The sequence below is a fragment of the Epinephelus fuscoguttatus genome, linkage group LG8 (genome assembly GCF_011397635.1).
Source record: "Epinephelus fuscoguttatus linkage group LG8, E.fuscoguttatus.final_Chr_v1".
NCBI classification, from domain to species: Eukaryota; Metazoa; Chordata; class Actinopteri; order Perciformes; family Serranidae; genus Epinephelus; species Epinephelus fuscoguttatus.
In genome coordinates this window covers 33477398-33492864 of record NC_064759.1, presented here as the reverse complement: position 1 = coordinate 33492864, position 15467 = coordinate 33477398, and the positions used below count along the sequence as shown (strand labels likewise).

Genomic DNA, 15467 nt, shown 5'->3' with positions numbered 1-15467 from the left:
ACACAGGCCCATGGTCCCTTGTGATGCGGTATTCTGTTTTATGTGTAAAATAAATGCTTAAGCTGGGAGATTAATTTGACTCAGTTAAAAAATAAATTCACTTTCATAACTGACACCACGTTTTAAGAGTTAGTGTTAAGTGTTAATGTTATCATTGTAAAAAGAACATGTTCACACAGTATATAAAAATGAAATTTATTTATGAAAATACACTAGTGCAGACATTTAATGACGCAGTCACATCACTGAGCATATATGAACAGCATGACCAAATGCAGTCACATCCTCAGATTTACAGGAGCCACAAATACAACTGAAAATAGTAACAGTGCTGTCAGAGAAAATGTGTAACAAGTAAATATTTAGTGGTGGTTGTGGAAGTCTAATCCTGGGGCAGAAATCATTAGAAGTCACAGCGGACTCCGCAGAAGACACCGTCACAAGTCGGGTAGAAGTAAGGAGTGCATTTAGGAGATGCACGCTTCTTCCTGATGTTTAGCAGCCTCTGTGTGAAAGACAAAAGACATTAAGTGTTCATCTCCAACATTATTTCTCACTCTGTTCTCTCTCCTTCTTCTGGAGAGACTTGTCTCATGGTATTTGGCTTAGTTCACTCAGTTAACTGAACATACCTCTCCCAATTCTACTGGCAACTCTTGATGATCAGCAACTGCATCATCACTGCTCACTAACTCCACCAGCTCTTCTACCTGTTCAGGAACGACATGTTAGCATTTTCACAAAACACTAATGACTAAGGAGCAAAAGAAATAACTGAAGTCATGTGAGCATGACAGCCACTGCAACTGCAACGCTGAATGTCTTCATCTTAGGAGGGCTGAAGTGGTTTAGTTGGTAAGCAGATATACTGTATGTTTCAGATCTCTTGGTGCCTCTTGTCAGGTCTGCTGACTTCTGTCTGATGGTTGAGTGTAAAATTGCTGGTATTTATACTCAGTCGGGCCATTGTTGCCTCATCACGGGCAGAACACACCTGCTTCCAGTAATGGGCTTTACATCACACCTGCCTAATGCTGGCAGTGGAGATGGGACTTTTTCTGCTTTTGACCTTTGGTCACATTGTTTGCTCCACAACAACAAGTCAACAATGAACTTTTGAATTAAACTACATGTATTGTACTTTTACCTAAACAAGAAACAGAGCAGAAGTGTTAGAGACTGTAAAACTTCACAGGTCCAGCTTATTAATGGGTAACTGGGCTGCTTTTTTTTTTTACCTATGAAGAAAACTCTGCCGAATAGGAGTCCATGTTGAATATCTGCTCAGTGTAAAGGATGCAATTACAAGTTATCAAATAGAACAATTTTCTACAATTTCACTTAATGCATATTACACAGGAACCTGTAGTTCAACCAAATGAATCCTCTGAGAGCAACAGAAAAGAAGATAAGAGCTGTTTTTGCTGTGCAATGCTTTGTCCATTATTGATTATGATTTAATGTAGTTGACATAAAATATAACAGTAGTAGTGTAGCAGAAATACAGATCAAATGTCCAATTTTATCTGTATTTTGAGCATCCTTCTGGTAAATTCAGAGACAAATTTCACAGACCTCAGTCTTGTCTGTTGCAGTAACCAAAACTCATCACTTCATCATTTGTTAAGACCTCGCTTATTTGCCGCCAGTGAAGCTTTAGGTGTGTGACAAAACCCTGGTTACATCCACTATGTTTCATTAATGATTGAAAAAAAAAGAGCTTAAAAATATTTGCAGTGCAGGCTTGGATTTTCCAAGCTTACCTGTTTTGGCCTGTGTGTTCCTGAATGTTTGTCTCATTAACAGCAACCAATATTCTGGCCAAAATAAAGCTACTGCTGGCACAAGCACAACGAACAGAGTCACCTCTTCAGGCTGATCAAAATACCTCTCTACCTGGGTCTAGCACCTAAATGCTACCAAACCCACCACGTAAAGCAACCCCCATGTTCCCAGCACTTCTCACACCACAACCCTAGGCATCATGGATAATCTACCTGGGCTGCCTGAGGTACTGGTGCCCCTTGATCTTTACATCTTTCCTCAGATGTAAGCCATGAACGAAACAGTGTGTAAAGACAAAGATGAGATTCGATTGTGGCCTCTGACCATCAACAGCACACGACAGCCACAGTGTTAATCCACTATTCCTACTTTGCTTTCATTGTGCTCTGTCCACTTTCCTTGCCGCCCCATGCATGCCAGTTAGTACCACAGTCATGACTAGAGAGAGAGACGTTAAGACACAATACTGGGAACTTTGCCAAAGCATGTGTAACACAGAAGAAAATCCAACGGGAGAGCGTTGTAATTAGTCCAATAAATGTTTTCACTTGGATGTATTCGAAACAAAGCGGGGCTTATTATGGTGCGCATGGGTTTTATTGTGAGAGCTTGTAAGCGGATGATGTCTTCTGCACAGAGTCAAAGGGCAGTGCTTTTCTGTGGCAATGAAACAATTTAACAGGAGCCCTTACACTAACAAAACCTGCGTTCTGCTACTGTGGACACCAGAATAAGCTAAACTGCTCCTCTGTTTCCTAATATGAGGATGTAATAAATGCATCAATGGATTTTGCTTCAATTTAAGCTCTTTTCATCCTCTTCCACAAATCCTGATGAAAGATATAAATAACATACCACTGCAAAGGCACACTGGTTTTAATTAGGTAACGTAGATGCTTATGACTTTTATTAAAACGCAGACGAAGCACTGTTTGCTGCTTGAAACCTTTATGAAAACTGAACAGTAAGGCTGTTTAAATAGGATTATAGATCTTCTGAAACTGTTAAATGAGTTTAACACAGTACGGCTGACTTCCATGCTCATCGGTGAAGTCACATACATGCCCAGAGCAACATTTTGTAACCTGTAGTACCTCTTATTCGTAGACGCAGACACATACAACCCTGAAAGGATGGCTTTATTAGGCTGGGGCCGCCAGTAAGGCCCCCAAAGGCTCCTGCGATAGATGTGGCTTTCTAGAGGGTGTCGGGGGGGATGTGGAAGGAGGGCTAGAGGGGGCAAGAAAGGGGGTCAGGCACATTCACCACTGGGTGTCGGCTGGCCCAAATTGCTGCCACATGAATGGCTTGTGCACTTGTGATTAAGGGAATAGAGAGATGGAGGTGTAGAAGATGGTTTATAAGTAATCCGGATAGGTAGGTGCGCTAAGTTATGTGCTAAACAGAGGGTAAACTGGGGTGACTGGGTGTACAATATTGCATCGATGAGTGATATGAGGGGGCCATTGACATTGTGGTCACCATGTGGTAGAGCCTGCAAAGCATCCAGTCAAAGAGCTTCCACTAGCCTCTAATTTGCTTTGACTGTGTCCTGTGTTAGTTAATTAAGCCACAAGATACAGCCAGTCAGACTCAACAGTTTTTTTTTCCTGCTCAGCTTCCTGGGAGGTGATATATTTAGCCGTCTCGTGTGGCCCCGCGGGGTGGTTGTTTTGAGGTGACAGAGCTGTCTGTTGCGGCGCGCTCGGTCGCAGCCTGTCACGCCTGTAAAAATGTTTGTGAAGTGAAGAACCCAGAAAACTGTGGTCTTGTGCCAAAAAAGGGTCTTCACTCACTCTCGGTGCGTAATGACAGAGCAACACATAGGTCACACTCGGCGACAGTTCTGTGGAGTCGGCTGTGAAGTCGCTTGGTCGTTGCTTCTGAGCGGTAAACAAACTTCTTTTTATTCTTTTATCGAGCATTACAGCAGAGAGTAAACATGTGTGGGGGGGGTGCTGTACCCATCTTCTGTTTAGATCCTATTAAACGTACCTAGACTACAATTAGCATGGCATCTTAATTTGCCTGGAAAGTTAATTAATCCATATAACTTTCAAGGCAGGCTCGTAAAGACTTACACTCGTATGGCTGTGATACGTTGTTGGAGACGTTTGCAATGGAAATGCTTAGTCTTCCAGCCACCCAGGAGTATTTAGTAAGCAAAATGGCCTTTTCAACACCGCATCTTGTCCCCTTTTCAAATTCTTAACGCCCACCACTTATTCCAAGCAGGCGGTCAAAATGAGGCACACTGGAAATCGCTCCTGTTTTATCCATGTCGCTTTACACCCAGCTTTTATAACGTAACGTGGCAAGCATTACACGATGAGGGACTAATGATATATTTTCTCAGCTGGAACGTGGGAAATGCACCGCGGACCCAAAACAGTGTAGAGTCTCAGTAAATTAGTGTGTGCCGCTAAGTGAAAAGTGAACAGCTTGCCAGAGCTACGCTGGCTTGGGACCCATAGGGAGCCTGCTATACCGCATGGTGGGAGGGAGAGCCACAGGAGATATTGAACCTATGGGGAAAGGAAGCCCACTGTCAGCGAGAAGTCAGCGAGAGTCTCTGAAAACCCAGACTTCACCCTCTGACAGCTCGGAAATATCCATTTTAATAAGGGGGAAAAGTGGATTTGGCCAGACATCTCCGTTCCTCCCATGGAAACTCATCTGTCCTGGTGTGAGGCGACACCCTCAGTGACTTTTAACTAAAGGGTTGAGTATAGCAGACTTCTGCAGACCAGTAGGCCCCACAGAATGTATCCACAATTTAGTCCTTTGGTTTCTTTGAAAATGAAGTCACTTCAGATCAACTTTGTATGAGCTCCTCTGTCTACTGCAGGTTGTCTCAGTCAGCTGTTTTGTATTTTTGATTTTTTTTTCTGTTGTTTTTATCCATTCTTTTTGTTTTTATTTCTATAGATGTTGAAGGTCTTCAAGTCTAGTAACAGCTGATCTCATACAAACAACAGTAAATTAAGTCAAAGTCTACTACCTGCTGATTCACTCGGTGGTTCCACTGGTTACTCGTTTTTATATATCTCTAACTTATCCCGTCTCTCTTTCAACTTGGAGCAGACTAATTTGGAATGATGTCTGAGCACTGCTTGGGCAGATACAGATGGTGTTTTGTGACATCACGTTATATCTTGCTGCCGGTAAAGGAGTTAAAATTAGCACTATCACTGAGTGTTGTGTTTCCATCAATGCCGATCGGAGCTGAACTGATAAATACCTGTGACTACTGCAGAGTCACGACCTGTATGTGAATGCCAATTGTAATATTTCCTATTGCATTTAAAAGCTAGATGTTAGGGGGTATTGGCTGTTTTTGTGCAGTGGAAAAAGGGTTTTAAATTGATTGATGTAAAATATTTAACTTTGTGTGCCCGGTTTGGATTTCAGATCCTGTGTGTATGTAATATCTCACTCACTCAAGTAACAATGCTTGTTGGAATGCAGATCTGGCTGAGTAGCATCACGTAAGATGTTTTATAGGAACAGTGGAGTGGAAGGGGTGACGCCTCTTTTGTAGGCTAACCCAGAAGTTAGCATTGCCCTCGTTCCCTCGACAAAAAGCCATTGTGTTTTTTCAGATTATTGCAGAAAACAAGTAGCATAGCGGAACCTCTGTGTTGATTTTCAATTTACAGCGGGCATTATCAAAGGGCGCAAGCCAAAATCTCTCTGGACGCAACTGAATAGACTTTCTGCCAATCAGAGCAGAAATGAACACCACTTTTTTGAAGCATAAGTGAAATCACCAGAGGTGAAAAGGTAAAAGTGAGCTATAAACAACACAACTATGCAATGGGTGCTTAACTTAAACATCACCACCACAACGAAAGTCAGTGCCCTATTCAAATGTCTCCGCAGTCTGTGCAGCACAGAAAAGGTAGGCTAGCCCTAACCTCAACCTGCATTCTCCCTATTCTTACTTTAGCATGTTAGCATGTTTAATCACTGAGGACATATCATGGTCATTTTATGATTTATTAGTCATTATCTTACATATTGTTCCTTTAATGCATACAATTGGTCTGTGAGTTTCCTCGTCACTAACCCAGTGCTACAGTCATAGAGCATCTTTGTTGCAATGCTGCAGTTAAAAGAACAATGCACCCGCAGAAAGACCATTTGAGTATCAACTACTCACCATGCTATGTTGAATTCATGAAGAAGCATTTGTGTTTCCCACATCACCACTATGAATGGAGAGTCCAAAAAAGGCAAACATTATTTATGAATTGAAGCCATTAGGGATCATGTTTACCAACAGCAATACTATAAGAGACTAAAATCAAAGTCTCATTTATTCATTTGTGTCCTCAATACTTCCCAAACGCATGCATTTTAAGCCAACATTTTACAAGACAAAACACTTCCTCCTACAAGCAGCGTGCCCTAAGCGTGCCTCAGCGCGTGTCTGCATAAGCTCTGCTTGAGCAGAGTTAAAATGCACCAATGCCGAGGCATACCACTCAGGTGTGCATGAGACTGTTTGTACTGATGTGTTTTAAGTCCTAATGTTTTAGCAAAAATGCATGTGTTTGGAAAGCACTAAACGGATGTTTTGATATAGTTTTACTGTTGTTTGAAGAATGTTCACATTTTTTGGATTCTCCGTTCACTGTGGAGGCATTGAAAAAAAACAAAGTTTTCTTCACAAATTTAAGGTAACACGCAGTGGAGGTGAAGTATATTAGGCCTACTCTACAACAGAAATGCTACGTCAAAATGTAATAATTCTCAATAACTTATCGGTTATAAGTCTGGCTCCGGATAGGATGGCAGGTTAACCAGAGGGATGCATCTCAGTCATTTTGCAAACAACAGGGATACCTTTTTCACTGTGCTACAGCTGATGATATCAGTCTGTATGCTCTGTAAACTTGTTCTCCCAGCCTTGCATAACAGAGGCCTTTCCCTGGATGCATCATCTGGTCAAAAGGGCAAACACAATGTTTACAGGAATAGAACTTGTAATCACATGTACTATTTCTCTAAATGCTTTCAATAGAGCAATATATTTGTTACAAATAATGGCTTCTTTGATGGCTGCTTAATCGGTTTCTTCCAAAGATTCAATTAGGAACTACAAAAATGCTCACAAAGGCTTGAACTCTACATTGGTTAACTTAAATTTAAATGTTTAAGAGAACCACATTACCTATTTTATGATTTTGATTATAATGGGGTCTTATTTAAAACACATGGGTGTAGTAATATTCAGCAGCTGCGCAGTTCTGCCTCTGGGGCATTCTTTGTTCAGCTATGAGAAAGGGGGGGGGGAGAAAAACTTCCACATGCTAACATTTACACAGTGATTTCTTTTAATTGCACTCTACTTTTTAATTTGCCCTGGACTAATGCTTTTAAAAGCAGGACTGGAGGTATTTTATTGAAGTCATGCCTAGTGCCGGACCAAGTTTTCCTGATTGCTGTGGCCTTGCAGCCTGGCTCTTTCCTACCTGACAACCTGCGTTATTCCTTTCATTCGCTATGTCAAACATGCCACACAGCATTTGGGCTTGGAAAAGCGAAGGGAGCACACTGACTGGGCGAGCTTCCTCCAGGTCCACTCTTCAAAGGATTACGATAAATTAACGTTCCTTGTATTGGGTGAGCGGCAAAGTCGAAAAGCATCATGTTTAAGAGCGGGGTTAAACTGGAAACGCAGATGGCCTAATAGATATATTTTGCGTTTTAAAGGGAAAGAGAAGAATGTTAAACAGATCCTAATCTAAGCAGCCAGAGGGCAGGAGTAATATTTAGTTAAACACTTCCAGTTGTAATAAAGCATCTGTCAAACCAGTGAAAATACACCCACAACTGATGAGTTGCTTATAATTTTTTGGGCTCTGTGACGTTTTAGGTCCTCTGATACTGCACATAGAGCAGAGAAATTTCCCTCCTGATATTTACGATTATGAGCAGCCGGTTACTTTGGCTTAATATCTCTTCTGTCTGACACTGCATTACGGCAGCCACTGCCAGGGTATGAGGATAGTCTGGCAAAGCACAGATCAGCAGTAAAACAAGCATGACAGCTCTGTCCTCCAGTGCTAAGTACCTCTATAAAGACACAACCTGAGACCAATCAGAGTCACATTTGCAAGGTTAATTAATTGCAGAGAAATAGGTGAAAAATGGCTGTTTAGCCAAGAATTAGGTCTCACCCTGTCCTGACCCCCGAAGCTTACGTTTTACTTTCCTCTATTTTAGCCGCTATAAAATACTCTGGTTTATGATCTCAGTTTCCCAAAGACTAAAGACACTACATCTTTTTACATGGCTGCGAGCATGTTTGTGTGTGTTTAAGGCTGAAAGCAATATATCACCTAACAGATATGCTCTTTTTTTCTGGTTATGTTTAGAGTCTCTATTCATTTGTGAGGACATTTCTTTTTCTCTGTTTTGTTTAACAGCTTCAGAGGTGGCAGTCTGTAAAAACTGTGATTAAAACCTACCTTACTCTGCCAAAAAGTAATTATCCTTAATATTTTCCTGTGATTAAATGTCCATTTCTATTGCAATTTTCTACAACAGAGGTGTAACCTCGCCAAATTGGAATTTGCAGTTCTGCCCAGTGCTGTTCAACACTGATAGGGCTCTCCTGAGAGAGATGTGTTATATGTTTCAAGTTTATCCAGGAATAACAATGAGGTTGTAGTTACAATGAACACAGTGAGATCATGTCCTCTGGAACTTGATATAGCCTAATTAAATCTGACTACCTGAAGACTGACAAATATAAATAAATAAACTAGACCTGGAAGCAGGTATGCCAGGCTGAAGCAATTCTGAACCAGAGGAATGCCAATCCCGAGAATGGCTGAATAGGGCTTTAACACACAGGTTTTTTGTGTATCATTGGTACAGGTGGGAATCACCGGAGGACTCACAATAGGATACTATAACGATACTGCAATATGATGTGTATTGCAATACAATATATTGCCATTTATTACCTTCCTTTCCAACTGCAAATTATATCCCCAATGGAAAACTTTGTTATCATCAATTTTACCTCTTAGGGTAACATTTTCAGTCTGTTCATCTGACTTTAATCATTTTTATTGCGGCAAAATGTGATGCAAAGCAGACAGACTGACCAACACTGTCATAAAACCTGTCAGAAATGCTGCATACACCTGACAAACTGAACTGTTGGCAGATTTAATGTCAACTGAGAGGTCAGATTAAACATGTGAGAGAAACACTTCAAATGCAGGTATCCTGCTAACTGAATGGCAACACCCATGTTAGAAGCGCTGTCTGTTACAACCATAATTGCCCATTCTTGTGCTGCATTTTGCAGGAGGTCTGTTTGCTCCAGTGTGACTATCATGTACTGCTCTAGTTTGCTGTATTCAAAGATTCCTCAACTTTATGCATCACCTCTCTGTAGGGCTTAGGTACGGCTGTGTTGGTGAAAAAAAAATCAGGACGGAGTCACATACCTGAGTTCCAATATGTTTAGCATGTAATAAGAGCCTTCGTTTTCGACAATACTGTATGGACGCAGATCTTTGCACGTGAAGTAGGTGATGGACTGTATTATTTTCTTCACTCTCTTAGAGTAGGATGGTAGTATTATCAAGCTAAGTGTGTCCAGTGTTGGTTGATTTTTCGGCAGAGTGGGTTTAGCGTTAGCTTAGCCGTCAGTGGCTAACACTATCTCTGGATGGTGGAGTGTGAGGTGAGCCCTCATGTTCGTAGTATTCCCAGAGTATTTTATTTTCATATACAGTAACACTGCTTGCAAATCACACATGTCAAATCCCCTCAAAAAATCCAAAATATGTCCAGATATTTGATTTAAACGTGACGCCATCTTTGTTTTGATGCCAAATGCTGCTGGCTAAGACCTCTGCTGACCTCACCAGGAAAAAAAAAAACCTCAGCACCATCTAGTGGACCGAAAGAGCAATTAATTTTATTACTCTAGTACAAAAAGTTGTATTAAAATGTGTATTTGCAAAAATTAATAATGTATTGATGCTTGACATCTGTGTAACAATACAATATCACCACACAAAATATATTGATACTGTGCAGTATCTATTTTTCCCCCACTGCTAATCATCGGGCAGCGCAAATTGTCAGGATCGTTTTCAGCCTTGATCCGTAAGGGCTGTGGACACTGTGTTCACGCCATATCAGATTTCATGTCACAATTAAAACTTCATATTACATGTTCCATACTGAAAAGGAAAGACGGCCTCACCTTTTAAAAGAAAGCTTTTCAGCTGGAAAACATTGTCTATGGGTATTATTCGATAGTGTTGATGGATTCAGGTCCCAATCATGACATTTTAGCACAAAGTACCTGCACGACAATGCTCCCCACTACTCCACAGCACGAAGGTGTGACTGGGGATGTATTTACGTTCACATTACAAGTAAGTGTGGCCCAAATCTGATTTTTTTTTTTGCTCTCATGTGACACAGATATGATATGGCGATCATTTGGGAGATGAAGCTTGCACTGCTATGTCATCCATTTTTTCCTGTATGTCTGTTTTGCGAATGTGACCTTTTTTGTTGTCGATCCACTGCCCATGTGTGTGACGTTATAGGTTGCATGTGAGGCATTTCAGGGCACAGATCTGTTCAGACTTATGTCAGGTATGGGTCACTTCAAATGTGAATGTAAACAGTCCAGGCAGAAAGATTGGATCTGGGGAAATAATCAGAGTTGAGCATTAAGCCCCGGAATGTGAACGGAGCCTTAGCCATGGATGCATTATCTGGATACTGGACCCCAAGGTGGCCTATTCAGCCCCTTGGAACTGCTCGCCTGGCATATAAACAAAAAAAAAGGGTTAACTTACACACTATGTGGCCCACTGAGTATGTACAGTAGTGTTTCCCCTGCTGGTCTGACTCGTGAGTTTGCACTTGGCTCATAGACTTTACATTGTGATGACATCACAGATTTTTATATTGCTTTTCTTGGCTCAAGGACAGTTTTACAAATATAAAACCTCTATGAATCAAAAATTGATAACTGAAGAGTCATAAGTGACCTTGTTTGCAGTTGGAGATATCCTGTCAACAGTTTTACAGACTTCTCTTTTAATATGGTAGTCTATAGGGAAATGCTTTTTGGGCTGCAGAGGATTTTTTTGTTTCGCTGCAATACTGCAAGTGGACACTGGGGAAGGATTGGAGGCAAGGCCATATACTGTGGCTGTAGCTACTGTAAGGTCTGTGGGATGCTTTAAGCCTGAAGAAAATCTAAATGAGTGAGTCATATACAAATTCATCCCCTGTATAGTCGTCATGAATGTGGAAATTAGCTATAGAGACCAAAACTGTTTTTGTACCAGGCTGTAAACATGTTTATTTCTGCTATAAAGGTGGGCATTTTAGAATTAGTGCTATGAGGATTGACAAGCTTCTGGAGCAGCCTCAAGTGGCCATTCACGGAACTGCAGTTTTTGGAACATTTGCGTTGTCTTCATTTTTCAGCAGGAGAGTTTGCCACTTGGGTAAGGCAAAGCAGCATTCTCAGCCCCCCTCTCAGCCAGGCCCATGTTGATACTTTCTTCACGTACTAGAGGCATTTCTTGAATTTCCAGGTTAGAGGGACCTCAGCCAAAACTGTCGGGCTTAGTTACTCTTTAAGTGTGTTTCCATCCACCTGTTTTGTTTATGTTGTTAATGCAAATTTTCAAGTCATGCATAAAAAAAAGATTGGAAACAGAAATGAAACAGGTAGAGCAGTTGGTGTATTGATAAAAACAAAATGTGACATTGTGCAGTGGAAACAGACTTAGCAAATAAATCAAGATATTCATAAAACATGCGAGTTAAATGACCACTAAAGCTTTTGGTCCCCGACAGGAGATGAAAACATCAGATCTGTGTGGACAGATGAGAAAACATTCTTAAATGAATATATTAAATATGCATAAAAAACATATTTACATCATATTTTTGATGATTTTGATGATTTGCACTTCATTTTTGATCTCTCCCTTAAAGGGAAATTTCGGTTCATTTCAAACTGTCTCCTATCATCCTAAATTTGTTTCAAGTGACTAGTGACATAAAAATAATAGTTAGCATGTTAGCCATTAGCCTAGATACAGCCAGGGTGCATAGTAGCGTCAGACCTGTTAAAACATAAGTAAACGGGCATCCCTTCAAGTGCAAAGTTAGTCCACTAAACAAGCTTTTTCTCCACAAAGACCGCCTCATATCGTTAGGATAAATGTCAGAGAACATATAGAAAATGACATGTAAACGTGTTGTCTTACCTTACCGGTGTGGTGCCATGTTTGTTGTTTACCATTTAGCTCTGTTTTCCAAAGCGCGGCCGAAATATTGTGCCTGAAATCTCGCGAGAACAAGCAGCAACAGCTGGAAGGCAGAACCGGACAGTAGCCTGGAAAGTTCATTCATTTATTTTATGAAAGATTTATAGAATAGTGGCTGACTTTTTGCCAGACTTCGACTTTGTGGAGGAGGAATTTGATTTTGCATTTGAGTTTGATGGCCGCCCTTATTTATTTGAGCCAGAATACACTGACGAACAGCTTTGTGAAATTGAAGAACGGAGGAGGAGAGAGAGAGAGGCGCAAAAGGTAGAGGACGAGAAAGGAGGAATGGCTGCTGCAAGGCTGCGTAGCTCTGGAGATTGGTGGTGTACCTGTGAATGCTGTGCCCCAGTGCCCACAGAAGAGAAATGCCTCTGTTGCAAGGAATGGGACCGGTTTCAGCCTTATTTTCAAGGTCTGGATGTGACTGAGGACGAGACACCTCCACCTGGAGTAGTATCCAGCTGGGCTTTATCTAGAGCTCGCGAGATTTCACCCTTGTGAAACCCTTGTGTTTTTAATATATATAATATTCAAACTGGCCTTTAATATCAGTTAGCTGTGGCCGTAGCACAATAATATTGGTACAGTATCAGGCCTTGAAGAAGCAGTGTGTCTGTTGCGTCTTTACTTTACCGTAAGCCTGTTTTTGCTGTGTCCTGTACACTCCGTATTTGTTGACATCCCTCATCATGCCACCGCCATAATATAAGCAGATCTGAATGGTAGCCTACCAAACACTCAAGAGCTCAGAGTGGATGCTGTTTTTCGGATGAATCGGCTGCTCAGAATAAACAGGAACGCTTCATTAGAGGGGTAAATGGAAAAGTGAGTGTTTATGATCCCAATTACCACCTTTGCTTTAGTGCCTACTTTAATCATAGCCATATCCTTTTTTCTCACTCAACACTACAAAGCCTCCCACTACAACACCACACACACGCACACAAATAAAACCGAGCTAGACCTAAGCAGTCTATTTGTTTCCATCTGCCACGCAACGTGGAAAGGAAAACAACTTTGTCACACTTTTATAGAAGCTGGGTCTGAGCTATTACTGTTTTTCGATTAAATACAAGTTAATTTGCTGTCTTTTTTCACATACTAGAATGTGACTCATGAGGTCCACGTGCAATATTCTTCACAAACTGTAATAGTTTTAAGGGGTTTTCCTTTTTTAGGCCTACTCTACATAGACTGGCTCACACAGTCAAATAACCTGTGGCACAAAACCTTTCACCATGATGATCATCATTATAGTTAATCACCATTCATTTCCAGTTTCACAAGAGCCCACAAGATCAAACATGGAGTATTTTGAGCATTTTTCTATGGCATGGTCTGGAACAACAGTTTGGAGTAATTGAAACAATATGCAGCATATCAACACTCACAGTTACTGAACCATCACCACAGTTTGCAGATATCGTGATAATGATGCGAGCTTGTTTGCTCTTTGTTGCTGCACACAATAGCTGGCGCCGCAGCCTGGCCAGTCATATGATACACCAGCAACACCATCTTGTGGACAGAACAGGTAAACTCATTCACCAGCAACTAGAAATCAAGCAAGGGTCAATCCCGGTACAGTGGAACCTGTGGTAAACAAAAGTGTTTCCCTGAAAAACCCCTCAGAAATAAATCAACAAGCAACTACAGTCTTCACTAAAACATTGGCTGCAATCTGACTCTGAGGTCGCATCAAATCTGACATGAAGACGTTTGCGGCAGGGAACTAGAAAACACTTGCCTGGACACTACAAGAGCAGGGCTACCCCAGTCACTTGAGACCTCTACAATATGTTACCCGAAGACGGTCCCGTTTATTATGGCCAACAGTTGATTTGTGGTCTTTGTCTCGGAGACAGCGTTTCCTGGATTTGATACATCTTCAGTTTGTTACTTATTTCATTGCGTCTTCCTTTTCATGTTGTGCACGCCAGCGATGAGGGCTGGACTGCAGTATGGTGAGATGCGACAGTTCAAACACACTGTGGTTCATTAAAGACATCCTGTTGGCTTTGAGAAGGAAAAAGATCCCGAACCAGCCTAACTGTTGCTCCGGTCTGCCCTCTAAACCCACACTGGCCAGACCACATCAGCGCCGAAGCTGGAAATCACAGGACGGCCGTGGTCAACCATACACACAATACCATTTCCATTTGTCATGTCTTTTCCTGCACTGTGTTCAATAGCTGCTACAGCAGCGAGTGTTGCTCAAGAATGCTGGTAAGCTGCGCAGATGGCGCTCTGTGATGTTTAATGTCACGTTTGTAGTGGCAGGACTGTCACAGCAGCCCTCAAATACTGATGAATTAAGCCCGTACTTTTACTGTACTTCACACAATGCTGCATTTTTTATTTAATGAGACAGATTGTCTTCAAAGTGAATGTAATAAGAGGGAGCAACCACTGGCTGTAACTAATGGCATCAGACAGAGGAAACATGCATTTCATGCATTAGAGGGAGAGTTTTGGTTTCAATAAGTCATGTTGTAATGAGCTGAAGGAGTCACCACCTCGGTTGACTCATAGGAAGAAAGTTGATAGCTGAGGTCGGATCAGAAATTGCTGGGTTCAGAGAGGAAACACGAAGAAAAGAAACAGAATCCTGAAGGATCAACAGCATTCACTGTAGATGGTGAAGCTGACGTCTATTTAGGGAACGGTGGTCACAGTTTTGGAGAAAACAAACTTCTGAGGATAAATTCAGAAATCTTAATATAAATGTTGTGACTTTTTAAATAAAAATATACTTCAAATCTCTGTATGTATTGTTCCAAAGTGTTGCATTTTCAGCATATACACCTGCTTACACCACATCGCTACATTATACAGTCTGTAAGCAGTTATACAGCAACACTTCTTTTTCTTTTCTTTTTTTTTGTGGTGTTGCCTTGAAACAATGACTAAGACTTTAGAGTGCCAAATTTCAGCCTCAGTTTTAGGGTGTTTACATCAAATTGATTATATGGGGAATTGTAGACTCCTTTAAACATAACCCTCAATTTTAGTAGAACATGGGTTTTTGACAGTTAACACAAACAACTGAAATCATCTTATTTAAACCATGTTTAAACACATTATGGCCTCATGCTGCATTTACGTGGACTGAAGACGACAATAGATGGCAGACAGACAACACCTTCTGAAAGGCATGGGAAAAAACAAACAGCAGAATGGCAGGATGCTGGCAAAATGAAACACGCATGATAATATTTTGCTATGGTGACATTGTTTAAAAAAAATGGAATACAATATATTAAATAAAATGATTCCCTGCCTGTTATTTTATGTAATTATTCTAGAGCTGTCCAGCAATTGTCCAGCCGTAAGTGGTTTCTCCTT

At 41.1% G+C, this 15467-nt stretch overlaps 1 pseudogene; it reads right to left on the bottom strand.

The window, feature by feature from the left end:
• Nucleotides 1–339: 339 nt before the first annotated feature.
• LOC125893450 (hepcidin-like) lies at nucleotides 340–828 on the bottom strand (annotated as a pseudogene).
• Between the last annotated feature and the right edge of the window lie 14639 nt (nucleotides 829–15467).